This window comes from Plectrocnemia conspersa, unplaced genomic scaffold, assembly GCF_051122295.1.
Source record: "Plectrocnemia conspersa isolate PC_06_02 unplaced genomic scaffold, ASM5112229v1 ptg000005l, whole genome shotgun sequence".
NCBI classification, from domain to species: domain Eukaryota; kingdom Metazoa; phylum Arthropoda; class Insecta; order Trichoptera; family Polycentropodidae; genus Plectrocnemia; species Plectrocnemia conspersa.
Window position 1 is genome coordinate 33,024,315 of NW_028277169.1, and position 16,338 is coordinate 33,040,652.

General features: G+C 29.4%; 1 protein-coding gene across 17 annotated transcripts in view; it reads right to left on the reverse strand.

The window, feature by feature from the left end:
* The window catches only part of LOC148235462 (hemicentin-1-like), a 556,592-nt gene that overhangs the window by 180,156 nt on the left and 360,098 nt on the right, over nucleotides 1-16,338 (reverse strand). The gene's annotated exons all lie outside the window — the stretch shown is intronic.

The following is a 16,338-nucleotide window of genomic DNA, read 5'->3' on the forward strand; positions in this document are numbered from 1 at the left end:
CAGCCTACTGTGATTTAAAAAAATATTAGTTTTAAGTTACAATAGTTTTAATAATGATATTTTTAAGAAATAACATTTAACGAAATCGTAATAATAGTTGAATTAAACAGTTTACTAATACATTGATATCCAAAGATAACGATTACGTTATATAATCCTAAATTCAAGTGGAGCATAATACTCTTTTTTGTTAAAGAGAATTCAAAAATAAATATATAATATCTTTAGAAAGAGAGTACGAGTCGTATCTGTATTTGTATTCTAGTGCCTTTTTACTAGGTTCATTTGAATACAATTTATTGCATTCTCAGCATAGTGTCTATTAAATGAATCACATTTAAAGGTACTAAGGATGGTGTCGATAATCTGCCAATGTTCAGCGACTTTAAGCTGTGAACTTTATAGTGCATCTAAAGAGTCACGATCGCGTCCCTTATTCTTAACCATAGAGGTTAAGACTTCAGTGCTCGAGAACAGTTTTTAACAAAATAGCTTTATGAATAATCTACTGCTAGATAGTAAAGACAATCTATTTACAATATTATTAAAGAAAATAAGGCATGCAATAGTTTGTCGTCCTATGCTACAACGGATATTATAAAACTGTTTAAGTACCGGTAAACTATTGTTTTTATTTACCTTCACCACCGTTCCACTTTTCGAAGCTTTCGTTTTCACGCCGGTAATAAATATAAACGGGATAAAGGGAGCTTTGAATTTCGCGAATTGCTCTCGGGAACCGTTTTAACTATCAAAAATGTAGAACTTTTTTCGACCTATTTCTGGCGGGGGCTGTATGGAAGTTTCGGGACGTTAAATTCCACCTGAACGCTCATAGAGAGGAAGTACTCAAAACAGTTGTTTATGTTGAGGGAGAAAAAATATATAAAGCTATATAAAAAAGGCAATTTTGCCTTAATGTGAAATATAAATGGACTCCAAAAACTTGACTTAAATAAATATGCTTTTGCTGGAGACAGGTTAATTTCAATTTCTAACTGTAGAATTTCGTAAAATTGTATAAAAAAATCTGCATTATTATTTTAACCTAATAATATATAAATACACTTCAAAATAATAATATTTATGTAGTGTAAAGGCGCACAGGAAATATAATGATTTATTGTTTAGGCTTTTGACACATTGAAGGATAAAAATTTAAATAAGGAACATTTTAATAAACACTTACAAAATTCAAAATCGATTGAAATACGATTTCCGAAGATTTGATGTGACCTGCGGCAAAGGTCACACATTCTTTGTACAGCCACAGAAAGAGCGACCCTACTCCATAAACACTGGCAACACTGGTCCCCTGAAACATTGAACCCCTGCGGCGTTTGGAGTGGGTCGCAAGGGTCTGTTTTAAGTTGCCAGAGAGAGAGAGAGAGAGAGAGAGAAAGAGTCAAGGGCCAGTCGCGTTGCGGTCGACGTTTCGGATAGCATACTCCCGCCATGTTCCCGTCTTTATTTCGAAGCGTTATCGCCAGCCATAATTGCTCACTTTTGGCAAGGATCACCGGAGGATTAGCGCGTGCCGTGCGGTCTCAACGCGCTACGTGCGTGGGCATGACCAATTACGTAATCAAACGCATACCGTAAGTTGTGGTGGTGGGGGATATGTGGTTTTGAAAGTGCGTGAGAGGAGAGTGGGCGAAAATTAATATTTAAATAGGCACCAACCCAAAATCGATTATTACGTAGTATATATTCGCATATATTCAATTTGGAGAGATGGAATATGGAAGCTGAGAGCTTAGGGAAGTGGGGGTTATATATATATATATATATATATATATATATATATATATATATATATATATATATATATATATATATATATATATATATTTATTTTTGAAATCTCGGGATTCATCGCAATTTTTGCTTACTTGTATTGTATATTTCGGCTTATCTAGGCGCAGATTGCAGCCTAGACCACAATCTACTTTATGCAAACATTAGGAAAAAATTGAAAAATATATACAATCAAAAAAATAAGTCACTTTATATGACTTCACAAGAAATAAAAGAGTTCTACAAGATTATTAGAGAAAAAGTGTCTCAGCATAAAATAAAACCGGAAGGTGGCACGCATACAGATCTTTAAAAAAAACAAGATCACTGATAAAATATGGAATAGAAAAAAGAAAATAACTTAAACAATCAGGTATCTTATGAAAAAACTGAAGCTCAGCAAATCTGCAAATAGCGATGAAGTACCAGCGGTAATTATTAATGAATTTGAATACAAGGTTTTTGCCTCCCATTATTGAATCATATAGGTTAGCATATACCAAAATATTTTGCTGAATTATTTAAAGGAGAAAAAACTAGAGAGCGAGTACTCAATATTCACCGAATTATTAAAAATGTCAATAATTTAAGAATCCTTTCGATCCAAATATACGATCAAAATAAAAACTTTGTCTAAGTACAGAAATTCAATAAAAATACTGATCTTCAAGAGAGACATACGTAACTATTATCGTTTGTATATTTCGAACGTTTGGGCTATTACACTACCGGCCAATATACATAGGTGCTAATGTAACTTTTGAAATTCACTTTCAATGGTAATTTGATCAAAATAATTGGTAAATCACATTTTAAAAATTAATTAGTTTTATTAATTAATTCAAGTAGATAAACGTATATTTATTATACATAGTATTTATTAAAAAATATTTTTTTTAATATTTATAAAGGTCACATAAAAAATTTATAAAAAGTAGTCCAAATCATATGTTCACAAATTAATATAAAATCCCTAATGATGATTATTCAAAAAAAAATATTTAATCCATTCTCATTAAATCCGAATCGTTCATTTCAAATCGCTATATACGTAGGATATTAATCGTGTGTAACACTTGCGTCAAAGGGTTGAGAGCCCTTATGGGGGCGATGCGTGAAAAATCACCTGGCGCCACGTGAAAATGCGGAAAACGCCACTCGATCGGCGTCGAAATCGGAAAACTCTGGAAAATTTCATTTCATTACACATTTAGGGTTTAATATATTGTGCGTGTGTGTTAGAAAAATGTGTAAAAAAAACTGCACCCGTATTAACCCTTCCTAAATTATTTCTCACCCCGAAAAGGTACCCCCGTTTTTGATAATGTATGTAATAAATTATTAAAAATGTTATCATATTTTTACGTAATATAAAAATATTGAGACTATATTTAAAAAAAAAAAAACTATAATTTTAATATATTAAATGTTAACCATTACTATTATAAAAACGTCAATTAAAAATAAATATAATAAATATATTACCATAAAAAAAATATTAATAGTAATCCAAAATCTGTACTTGTAAAACTGGGTAAGTCCATAAAAAAAATTGAATGGAAAGTAGCAACCATCGGACTAACAAGTCCGGGAATCTGTGACATATTTAGTATATAAATATGTGTATAATTTATAACAAATTAATATGTTTTATATTTATTTTTAAATAATAATGCATTTCAATTAAAAATAAGAGTTAATGCTGTGGCTCGAACCCGCAACCTGAATACGACGATATTATGACCTAATTTGTGTAACATGTCATGTAGAATATATTTATATGTATAATAACAATAATGTAAAAGTTAACACTTCCGTTATATTCATATTAAGTAGATACATTGCTTTGTATCAAATTTTAATTAAATTATGCTAGATATTGTATTATTAAAAATATTTGATTTCAACTTTATTTTCCTTTATTTTTATAAATGATAATGAAAATCAGTGCTACACTCACTGCTGTTTTCACTGCTATAAGTTGTGTGGTGCATATATGATTTTTTAAATAATAAATTAATGAGACACTAATTTAAAAGTGCAGTTGTGAGTTAAATAAATAAATGCTTGTGCTTCTCAGCCATAAACTAATAAATATATTTTTTTATATTTTGATAATTTGAATAAAAAAAAATAGGAAAAATAAATATTAAGTGCTATAAGAATATTTATTTTTGGAACCATAACACTTTGTTTCTAAATTGTTTTAAATAAAGCCAAATGTGCTTTCCAATTTGTGTTTAACTTAATTTTTTTAATTTTATAATATATATTTAAATCTTATTTACATAAAATTAGTGAGTTAATGCAGTAACGCGAAATATTTTTATATTATTTTGGTATTGAAAGATGACTTCAAATAAAATAATAGTATTTCACTGTTACTCCACTCCGAGCAAGCATAAATTAAAATATATCTGATTAATTAGTTGTAGATTAGGATTTCATTGAGTGTATTAAGAGCGCTTTTTTTTAAATAAATATAGTTCTAAGGACCGCAATGGCAACAAGCACTTCAGAAAAAAGATGTAAAATTAGTATTTTTTCAGTTATAGATTGGAATCTACGTGTGGACTTAGGTATTTAACGCAACAATTTTTATTCTATAATACCATTTATTCATAAATATTTGACTCTGTTTTATTAAAGTTGATTTAATTTTTTTATCTAAACGTATAAATGCATTATATCATTAAAACAAAATTATTGTTTAAATCAATTTAAAATGATTTTAAAAGCTTTCTCAAAATTAAATATAAGCTTTAGATTATTATTTATAGTTTTTTGACAATGTTTATGTGTAGTCTATTTGCATGTTATTGTGATATCATATAATAGGCCTATTATTTAAAGTATTTTTTGGACTATAACATATACATGTGTGACTGCTGAGTCCAATCGGCTGAAGAAGGAGCCCCGGTGACAGGGCCGACTAGATTTTATTGTATTTACGAATATTGAAAAGTTTTAAGTGAAGTGGAAGATGTTGATTACTATTTGCTATACATGAGATTCTGACAAGAAAAATACATTTTATATAATAACTAACTTTATTTTTTAATTATAAAAATAAAACAGATATACTCGTTTTATTTTTACGGTAATTTGAAGTAATAAATATGAAAAAACCAATGCGGTGTTGACCTAAAAAATGCTATATTATTATTGGTAGTAATTGCTTTACTGCCACTCATTAGACTATTTAAGTTTATGGGATTATTACAAAGCTTTAAAATAACCACTGTAAAGCTACAAATATTTACATATATTTAAGGTAAAAAATAAATCGTGAACATAGATATTGTACACTTGAATAAAAAATACTTAACATTGAATGATATTATATGCAAAATAACCCTGTTTTATTTAGAATAAGTAGTTTGAATCAGGTGTAATAGCAATGTTATACATACTAAAAAATAATATAAATAAGCTTGCTACTAAAATATTACACAAAAAATTGTAATCCTAAAGTAAACAATTTTGTAGTATTTTTAAATTAATTAAAATTTTAATACTATTGTGTTATTTTGATTATGTAATTTATTTATATAACATCAATATCTTAATACTCACATTTATTTATGCAAATAACCAGAAAGCTTTAATACCTTAGGCAATATCAAAATCCGAATTAGGTGGTGTATGCTGCCAATCATAGTGACATTGTAGGTCAGGTAACAAGGAAAATAGATTTGAAGCACTTTGAATAGATAATGGGCGAAATAGAAACGTTCCGAATGCACTGAGTCTTGTTAATTTATTTAGACACACAACTCGTATCGACAGATAAGGGGGAATTGCATCGAATTAGAACTTAGTGAGATTAATGCTAGCAGTTAGCGAGATATATATATCAGTAGTTTTTTCGATAAAGTACATTTGTATATATGTTTATATAGATAGATTTATTTTTTTATAAATTAATAAGGCTACTTTAAAAATATATAAATTTTCTTATCATTAAGATGACCTTTTATTTCACCAGATGAGAAAGATGCTTGGCAATTATGCATGAGATCCAAAACAATTAAAAACCATAAAAAACAGACTTGTGCCGTCAATAATATATCAATAAATGATAGTGTAAATACTATTTATTTGCCTTTATTTAAACCTTTACTTAAGGTTTCTAGAAACTTCCCTCGCCAGTGATTTTCAATCAGAAAACATTTAAGTAGCTATTTTATGCTTTTCTAGCTCATTTTTAGGCTTATGCTTATTGCAAATAATGTGTTCTATATATCAACAATTTTATCATTTTAATGCAAACATAATACTAGGTTATACAAGTAATCGTAAAAATGCAATAACATATTTATTAACAGCTTTATAATATTAAAACATAAATTATCTTTTTATTTCAATCTAAAAAAAAAACATTAATACAATAAAAGTGTTAAAATTCTCTAGAACAAACTTTGTGATATTAAATATATAATATATCTAAAACCAGCGGGTAGTTTAGCAAATAATCTAATATGGTTTTATTATCGTTGAAAAAATCTATCGTAAAAAAAGCATAAATTCAGCTGCTAAGTGATAATCTCCATTAATGATATACATTCATATAAATTCTAAGGGCTGTAATCAAGAGATACGATAAGATTGATTTACGATAATATACTCAATTATAAGATAACACTCGAGTGTCACAATATAAAAAGGCAATTCAAGTATAAAATTGTGATATATGAATGAAGTTTATATATTTTATTACTTTTGCCGCATTAAATAGTAAAAATAATATATAGTGCAGTTGTGTTAGTATCGCTTTTCATAAGAACTCGAGAAGAGCTATACCAGATAAATATAATATATGAGAGGGTGCATAAAATTTATATGGCCATGCTTAAATTTCTAACATTAAAAACTACAAGCGGTAAAAAGGTCGTAAAATGGCGTTTATTAAATTTTAACGCGTTGTTAATAACCTCGTTTTGGTAAATTTTCGCGAAACGTTTCGTGCTCCCAAATTTTAGTTGCTTTAATAGTTTTATGCGACGGTTATGGTTGTAAAAGTATAGTTTTTATTCCTATTAAACTATTTGCTATATTTTTTAAATAAATAAAACTTAAGCTGATAATAAAATTACTAGTAAAATATATCGAAGGGTAAATCCTGTTTGATTTAAAAATAGGTACATAATAAAAAAAATCAGTATTTAAGATTTTCATTACAATCCTAAATAAATATGGTAATAACATACATTTGCCTAATGTAAAATAAATTTGTTTTTATGAAGGTTAAAAGCGGCTGCTTTTTGCGGACAAGATAAAAACTCTGTCTTAAGTTGGATTGATTGAAGGTATATTGCTTGCCCACTTGCTGCGAAGGAAAATTAAGAAGATTTAAAGATGTAATCAGAGGTGTTTACTTTTGTATGAATTTATATTAGAATATTTAGAGATTTGGCAACCTTGCCCTTGTCATTTTGCATTCAATATGCTTATCAATATAAAAAAAAATATTTGTAAAAGCACCAAACTCTCATAATAGTTGCTTTTAGATATTAATCATAAAATATTTTGATCGTTAGGAATATATACAGTTCATAAATAATTTGAGAGCTCGAGTTAACTCATAGTAACTAAGATGACGTTTTTTAATTTTACACATATTTTTTATGTGCTAAAATGCTTCATTTCTATAGATATTTTTGATCTAATATGCTCAATCTAGCTCGAGTTAAATTTAATATAACGATAATTTTCTTTGCGAATATGAAAATTGAGATAAATCTTATTTGTGATAATTAAATAGAAAATTAATTATGAAATAAACCCTATTTTTAGTTTTCCAGACACCATATAAATTTAAAAAATAACACAAAAATTCATATATTCACTATACCACTGGTCTATCTTACAAGTAAAGGTAACGAATGATTAAGGTCGATCCCATTACTGGATTGACTGTGTCAATTGACCGTAAACTCTATTGGTATCAAGCTCAGGATATATATTTTAAGTGCAAAAGATTGTAAACTTCGTTTAAAAAACGTTGAGCGTTTTATAATGCTGACATACTGGCCTTAACAGATAAGAAGAAAGAACGCGATCGCGACTCTGTAGAGCACTCTAAATATTGCAACTAAAAGTTGCTGAGCATTGATGGGTTGTCAAATTCACCTCTTAGCAATGAATTATTAAATTGTATCTCAACGCTTCTAACAAAAAGACATTAGGATACATATAGGAGTACAGAATGTTCTCCATTTTATAGAGATAACTCATACATTCTATTTGAACTTGAGTTATGTTTTACTTACTGTTTGAAAAGAACAATTTGCCCTTGATTTAAACAATATTTTTTTACCTAATTTTGTATGTATATTTAAAGAACATATTATTTCTCTCTATATTGAAAGAACATATTATTTCATTATTTTTTATTTTAACACGTGCCAAGCAAATATTAAATATCCGTTTTAAAAGCATTTAAATTGCTAAAATAAAATTTTTAGCGTCATATCGCACTATTCTGTGTACTTGCGTAAATATATGTTTTATCAGACAGATAATTTTATTTTACACAATGTAAGAGAAAATTATCTGTAATTTAAAATTTGCTGATTGTGATATTTATTTACTGATAATTATATTAATAAAAACATTGTTTTAAGAAAAATAGAGCATTTTATTTTTTGCTACGTAAACTTTCAGATAAACATGATTTAAATTTAAAATTAAATCATTTTCGAAGAAAATGATTAAATTTCTATAACAACTTTTTACATTAAGACAAATAAAAACATTAGCTCAATGGCTAAATTTAAAGCTTTTTTATTTTAATATGCTATATTAGTTGTAAAACCATATGTGACAAAATCATATTAAATTAAGTTATAAATAGTTTTGGTATAAATGTAGAATTTTTTCATTTAGATTTAAATATTTCAGTGCTTTTTTATAAATGTGGATCAACTTTATGCAAATATTTTTTATTGTTTTTATTAAATAGTAAAAAAAAATGTGTTATTAAAATTGTTTTATTTTTTCATTAAGCTAAACCGGAAATTAAAATTCATATAATATTTGAGAGAGGATTCTATGCACGCAGTATCATCAACATAGCGCAAATAATTAAGCCTTGCGTTGAACACGTTAAATTTCACATTTTTCAGTTATTAAACTTGAAAATAAATATTAAAAAAATAATTACCTAAAAAAATATCACATCTCTCTTTTTACGCAAGGCAATTTATTTTTTTTGCGAAAAGGGCGAATAGGGGAAAAGGGCTTTTCCGTACGGAAAACATCTATTTTATGTTACGCTGATGATTCCGAAACGCGAGAAAGATTTTCCTGAACCGTGAAAAATCGAACTTTAAAAAGTGCTTTAGCGTCCAGCCGAAATGAAAACTCTTCGCGCCACTTCATTACGGCGACCCCGGGGGGATGAGAGTGGAAAAGAGAGAAAAATATTGCAGAGAGGGGATGAAATGAAAAAGCGCCAAAGCTTTACGACTAAATAACAGGCCAAGATTTAGAAATTCTTCAGCGTCTCATGAATTTTATATTTTTACGCTGAAACTATGCATGTTTTGGTAAAAATTAAAAAAGTCACCCTTAGCTTTCAAGCGTGGTAACACGTAATAAGAAAACTTTTAAATCTAATGAAAATGTTGGAAAAAGGTTTTAGTTGAACAATGTTTTAATACATGTTCGTGTTATTTTGACATTTATTAGAAAATATATTATATCGCATATAAATGTAAACTGTAGACAAATAACGATCATATATAAAGATCACGAGTAATTAAAAAAGACAAGAACATACCAGTTTCATAAGTAATGAGAGTTAACTTATTTTTGCGTCATGGTTTAAGAAAAATTTAGGACGCCATTTTCACACGTTATATATTATATTTCAATCTGATTTTAATATGAAAAGGAAAATAAGAAAAAATTATGGATTAATTACATAATTAATGTTGCAAAAATTACTTTTTTCTGAATGACATTTTAAATATCTAAAAATAACAGTTTAATCAAAATCTTATTAACGCATCTTTTTATATATAAAGTATGACAAGCTTATTTTTTTTTGTAAATACTCCCTTATGTTTAAAATATTTTAAAGTGTTCATCTTAAAAGTTTTAATTAATAAATGAATCTTGTTTATTTAAATGGAGAAATACCACCAACCAAGTTTTAGTACAACTTATACTATGACGTAAACAAATATAATACTAGTTTGATGGTCAAAAATAATATAGTACAATAAGACAATAAATAATAATATTTTCACTATAAAGTTTATTTTTATTATTAGCTAATTCTAGAATTGTTTTTTCTAAGCCCAATAAAGAAACTACATGTTAAATTTATTAAGAAAAATAGAGTATTTTTAGATGCAAAAATTTAATTAAAATTCAATTGATGAAATCGAAAACTTTTAGGTATACAAAGGCAGACGAAAGCACTTATTAATGTGGCTATAAATAGCAAAAACATGAAATATAACTAAGCGTTGAATGAAAACGCCCCTAAATTTTACGGTTCCAGAAACCATAATACCCTCTCAAAGGCCACAATATCGAATAAGAATGCATACTCCCACAGCAAGTATAAATGTAATTCTAACTTTTATCGCCGCTTTTAGCGAGGGTTCGTCTTTTCGCCACCCTCTAAACTTAGCTCCAAAGATTAAGATTTAATAAAAAAAGCTGGCTGAAAAAAGTAATTTAGTGCACAGCACGTGTAGTTGCATTTTTGATGTTGCACTACATTCCGGTCACGTAAGTAGCGACATAGGGGGTTGGACCGAGACAGAGCAGCAACACATGCATGGGGGTGGCGGCCGGTATTATGGTAATTGCGGGCTATGAAGCAAAAGGGGCGGTAGACGACGATCCCCTTCATCCTCCTTTCATATGCAAAGGGAATTGTGTCAAGTGACTATAACTTATAGGGGCATAAAGTCGCGAAATACGGCGATAAATATTAGATACTTTGTCAAATGTTGCGCTCGTGTGTAACTACGGTTGGATAAATACGTTTAGGGGTTGAAATGGTTATTCTGTGTCAATGTAAAATGTGTATAGATTACTTTAAATCAGTATTTAATTTTTTTTTTGTATAAAAACATTTTAAACGACATTCTTTAAAGTGCTTTTTTTCAGATAATACTAATTTATACAGTAATTACAAATTCCAAAAAAATTATAGACCGCAATTCACCGCTAGCAATTTATTGCTAGCAGTTAATCGCCACGTGAATTGATCGCATAAAAAATATAAATACACTAAATGATCGCAAGCGTAATTAATCACTAGGCAATGGATTAATTTACATAAATTTATTATTAATTTTAAAATAAAAAATGTATGTATGTGATATTAATTATCTGCATAGTGAATTAAAAATCAATTGTTTGATACATTTAAACTGCCCTAGTAAGTACAACAATATTTATACTATTGAAAATTTAACATCACAAAATTCTAGAAATATGCTTATTTTTATATCATGAATTTTTAATCAGATAATCAAAAATTAAATTTTAATTATTATCCACAAAATCAAACTCAATAAAAATTTGTTTATTTTATTAAACGATGTTTCTATAATTTCTAAAAAGCTATATGATTGAAATACACCCTCAGCAGCGGGTAAAAAAGTCACCGTAACGGACAAGTCGCAAACTTCATTATTTACGAGTGAAACTTTGAGCCATTAGAGTGAAATGCGACCCGTAAAAGAAGCGCAGTCGCATTTTCCAAGTGAGTTTCGAGAGGAATATGCAAGTGATATTTCAAGTTAATAGCTTCAAGATGCAATTTTTGCATAAGGCGAAATTTCGCTAACGCTACTTTTGATTACATTTCACGAACGCCGCAAACTTCTCTTGACACAATTTTTTAACCACAATTTAGATGTTAAAGTTTGAACTTAATTTTTACATATTTTATAAATTATTATATACTACTTCATCAGCCCCTACTATATATTTAAATATTGCTAATCAGCTGATTGAAAAATAGTAACCAACAAAAAGTCTGAAAAAAGGACCTATGTCTTGACACATAAGAGAGAGAAAAATCTCACCTACTCTCTCTTATTTTATTATTAAAGTTTCTTAAAAAACATCAATTGCCAGTTCAAGAACGTGCATCATATAAAAATCTATTTTTAAACATCTGCATAGCCTAAAATTTTATATGATATATATGCTAAATGGCAACCCATAAATTTAATTTTGTTACTACACCCTCTAAAAAATTTTTAAAACTTTTTCAAATTAAATTTTCCATTGCTGCGGTATGATTTACGGCTGTAGAGCTAACACGCCAAAGACGCAAATAGGCAAAAGTCTGTGGTAAAATTTTCCAACAGACGTTTCTATTGCACGTGGACAGATGGTCACGGCGTCACGTGACCATACGTGACAATGGCACGCGTCACGTCCTGACCACTTGCATACCGGTCGTAACTCTTTAACGTGACAGAGGAAACATCCACGGAGTCGTTACACGCGATGGAGGTCGATAGAGTGTCATGAATTTCACTGTCTTACTACACTGTAAGTATTGTTTTATGCTGAGATATAAATAGAATGTATGTACAAAAATAATTGAAGTAGTTCAGTTGACGCAAGATAATTAAGAATATAATCAGATTATCTTAATTTGGTTATGAATTATAAATCGCTTACGTACTTGTGATCCCTTGCGGATAAAGTCGTTTTGTTATTTCTTTCTCGGCCTATATTTAGAAAGAAAACACAAATAAGACAAACAATGCATATCTGCCTCTTGTCTACTCTGCCACTATTTGCTATCTTTCAAATATATATTATTGCTAAACAATTTAATTATCATACAGTTGAACCACCTGCACAATTACTCACAATTTAAATGTCACCATAATGACCACTTGAACAACGAAAATAGAAATCTAATACACTATCAAACCCATTCCAATTTTAGACCATATATTACACAACGGAAGAGATATATCGGTACCATAAAATAACATCGCAACAATATAAAATATATCACGCCAGAGACAATGCGTTCGACCCTGTGTCTTTGACCATTATTTTTTTATTCTCTGGTTACTAAGTCAATAACCACCCATTATCACCGGCAAAAAAACAATCGTTTGTATAAGAAAACGCTCGTTAAAGACAATTATTTCAAATCAGCGTTTATAAACATTGTTTCTTCGAACTCCCTGGTTACCATTTAGATCAGGTCTCGGCAACCTTTTTTGGCCGCGGGGCAAAATAATTAAAATGTGACTATTAAAAAGACTATTCGGGTCAGGTAATATTTTTGGTCCTAACAATCATATATGTGGTCTAGTCGTGATATCGTAACACGATAAATAAAAAATATTTTTGCAGAACTGAAACGGGTCACTTCAAATCATCAAACGGGTCACTTGGTGACCCGCGGGTCATAGGTTGCTGAGCCCTGATCTAGACCGTGTGTTTTTTCTTTGAAGCGTGAATACAACATGACATAGTTTTGATCAAGAAGCAATGCAAATGCTTCGTAAACATCTTCGTATGTAGTTCACAAGAGGTTTTCAATATTTAATATTTAAGCAAATAGTGCAAAAAATAATTATTATCTGTAAAATTTTGTATTTTCTTTTTAGGTACCTGTGTTCCTAGTGAGATAAAAAATAACGACAATAATACACGACACGACAATAAATACACGACATACAAAGACAGATTTTTTATTATCCACCCACCCGAGAAAAATAGATATGACGACACTAGACGACCATCTGACATATCTGACAGGCATGACAAATAATAAATGTAAAATAGTAAATAAGTTTAAACAAATAAATTAGTATTATATAAAATAAATTAGATTTTGTAATAATAAATATAGAGAGGCATCCAGTGAGATGTTTTCTTAACATGCCAATACCATAAAAAAAATACTAATAGTTTATATATTGATAGATTGTAAATAAATAAAATAAAATAAAATTCTGTAAAATATCATTTTTTTTATTTTTTCGATTAAATTAAGACCATCGTGGCCTAACAGGTTACCCCAATGCGCCACGATGGTCGAAAGCAAATTATAAATTTATAAAACATAAAAAAACGTATATATATAAATAAATAAAACAATACTTAACATAACAAAAAAAATTATAAAATATTAAAATTAAAAGATATAAACCGGATCAGATCCTCGTAGCTAACATTAAATAAATCAATTTTCAATGCCAGCGTATTAAGGAGCCGTATGGCCACAGCTATAGGCGAGTCGGCAAGTGCGGATGTCCTAGCCCTAACTGCCATCAAAAGAGGTCTCGATCGTGATTCTCGAAAATGTTCCGGAACCCAAAACTGGAATTCCTCGAAAATAGCTGGATTGTCGACAGCACCTTTTAGTAGTTTGAAAAAATGCTAAGCGACATACAGCTTTCTGCGAGAATTCAGCGAATCATATCCCAACGCTCCTAAAAGAAAGGCGCTGGGATATAAGAACGGATAATAACCAAATGTCCTTTTGTAAAGGTATCTTAAATACCTTTTTTGAATTTTTTCTACTAAAAGGGAATATTTGGCTATTCGGGGATTCCAAATTATAGATCCCGATTCAAGAATGCTACGAACTAAGGTGTCGTAGAGGACGCGAATAACTGACGGATCGTCAAAGTGAAAGGCATTCCTCATAACAAAGCCGAGCATCTTGGAAGATTTATCACAGACGTCGTGTATGTGTAGAGAGAACCTCCATTTGCTCTCGAAAGTGATTCCGAGATCTTTAATGGAAGTTTCTCTAGTCAAAATGTTACCACCGAGATGGTAGAAATAAGCTGATGGCGAACGGAATCGATAAAATGACACAGTATGGCACTTTCCGACACTAAAGGGCAGACGGTTAACGGAAGCCCATCTCCACAGAGAGTCTAAATCACTTTGTAGAGAGAAGGAGTCCACAACAGATTGAATGCATTTATATAATTTTAAATCATCTGCGTACAGAAGAAAACTTGAATTTTTAATTAATGTATTTATGTCATTAATAAATAACACAAAAAGCAGAGGTCCCAAATTGGATCCTTGAGGAACCCCCGAAGAGGTAAAATATTCTTTTGACAATCGGCCACCATAGGTTACAAACTGTCTACGATTGCTTAAATAACTCGAAAATAACCGAGTTAAATTATCTGAGCAACCGAGGTTCGACAATTTTTTTAATAATAACGTATGACAAACTTTGTCAAAGGCTTTCTCAAAATCTGTATACACGACGTCTACTTGAATTCCGGCATCGAGAGAAGTTGTCACCGTTTTGGTGAACGACAGAAGATTAGTAACAGTGGAACGGGCAGGACGAAACCCGTGCTGTTGGTCTAATAATCATGTATTAAAAAAGATTGAAATGATTAATTAATTACTTTTACAAGCATTGAACTTTTATAATGTTGTAAAATATGCATTACACAATTCAATGCGAATTACTGATGAGTGAGGACGTCAAAGGAAAAATGCTTAGTTTAATATTATATACATTTTGATCAAGGACATTATTTTAATTTTTTAAATTACTAGAATTAAGATCGGCTGCGATTGAATAAATTTAGAAAAATTTGTGAACATTTTAAAAACATAATTTTAGCAACTTTATTGTAATAGCTAATAATGCTCTTAATAAAAAAAAATATAAATAAAGATCAGAACGTATTGGCGTTTGTTTTGTGCGGATTTGCAGTTAAAAAATTACAAATAAACTGCGATCGAATTATTAATCTGCGTCATGGAAAAAGAAATAAAAATACGTAACATGAACATTTGCAACGCACACCTATTTTTGAGATAAACGTTGAACGATAATAAAGCCAGAGACTTTCCATTATTATTTTTGTTTAATAAACAATTTCTACAAATTTCGGTCATAGTAGAAACATCTGATGAACATTCTATTCACAAATGTTTTTAGAAGTAAAAGCATTTTTTTTGTGTAAAAGAAGCGTTTCATCGTTTCGTATTTTGAAACAAAATAAATGCGCACAAAGAACCATGGATTTAAGAGCGGCACTAGTCACTCAGATCAAAAATAAATATCTATATACAGTCAAGTATAAAAAATGTTTCATTCAATTAATTATTAGAAAATCCATATAGTTAAAAATCGGATAAATAATATAAGCAGATCAACTAAGAATACTACGACGTAAATTCCAGCTATTCCACTAGAACTCAGCCGAAAAATACACTACTTCAGCTTCAAAACCTCGTTCTTTACTTTGATAAATTAAGTCGTTTACCACTTTCAACAGGTGATGACGCAAAAATATATTGTATTCTTTGCACAAGCTTCTCCCACAAACAAAGTCGCTATATTATTCCACCTATATTATTATTCCATGTTTTTACTACACTTCTATTGATGAATATTTTATACATACATACACATATGTGTTTGTGCGTAAAGCCCTCGGTATTACGATGAAATATTTCGGTTTTAGTCAAACGTTAAAATTTACACATTGTTTGTAGCAAAGGCGGCGAAAGGTAAAGCCGTATCTTTGGTTTGGACCGATTGTGCCGAGC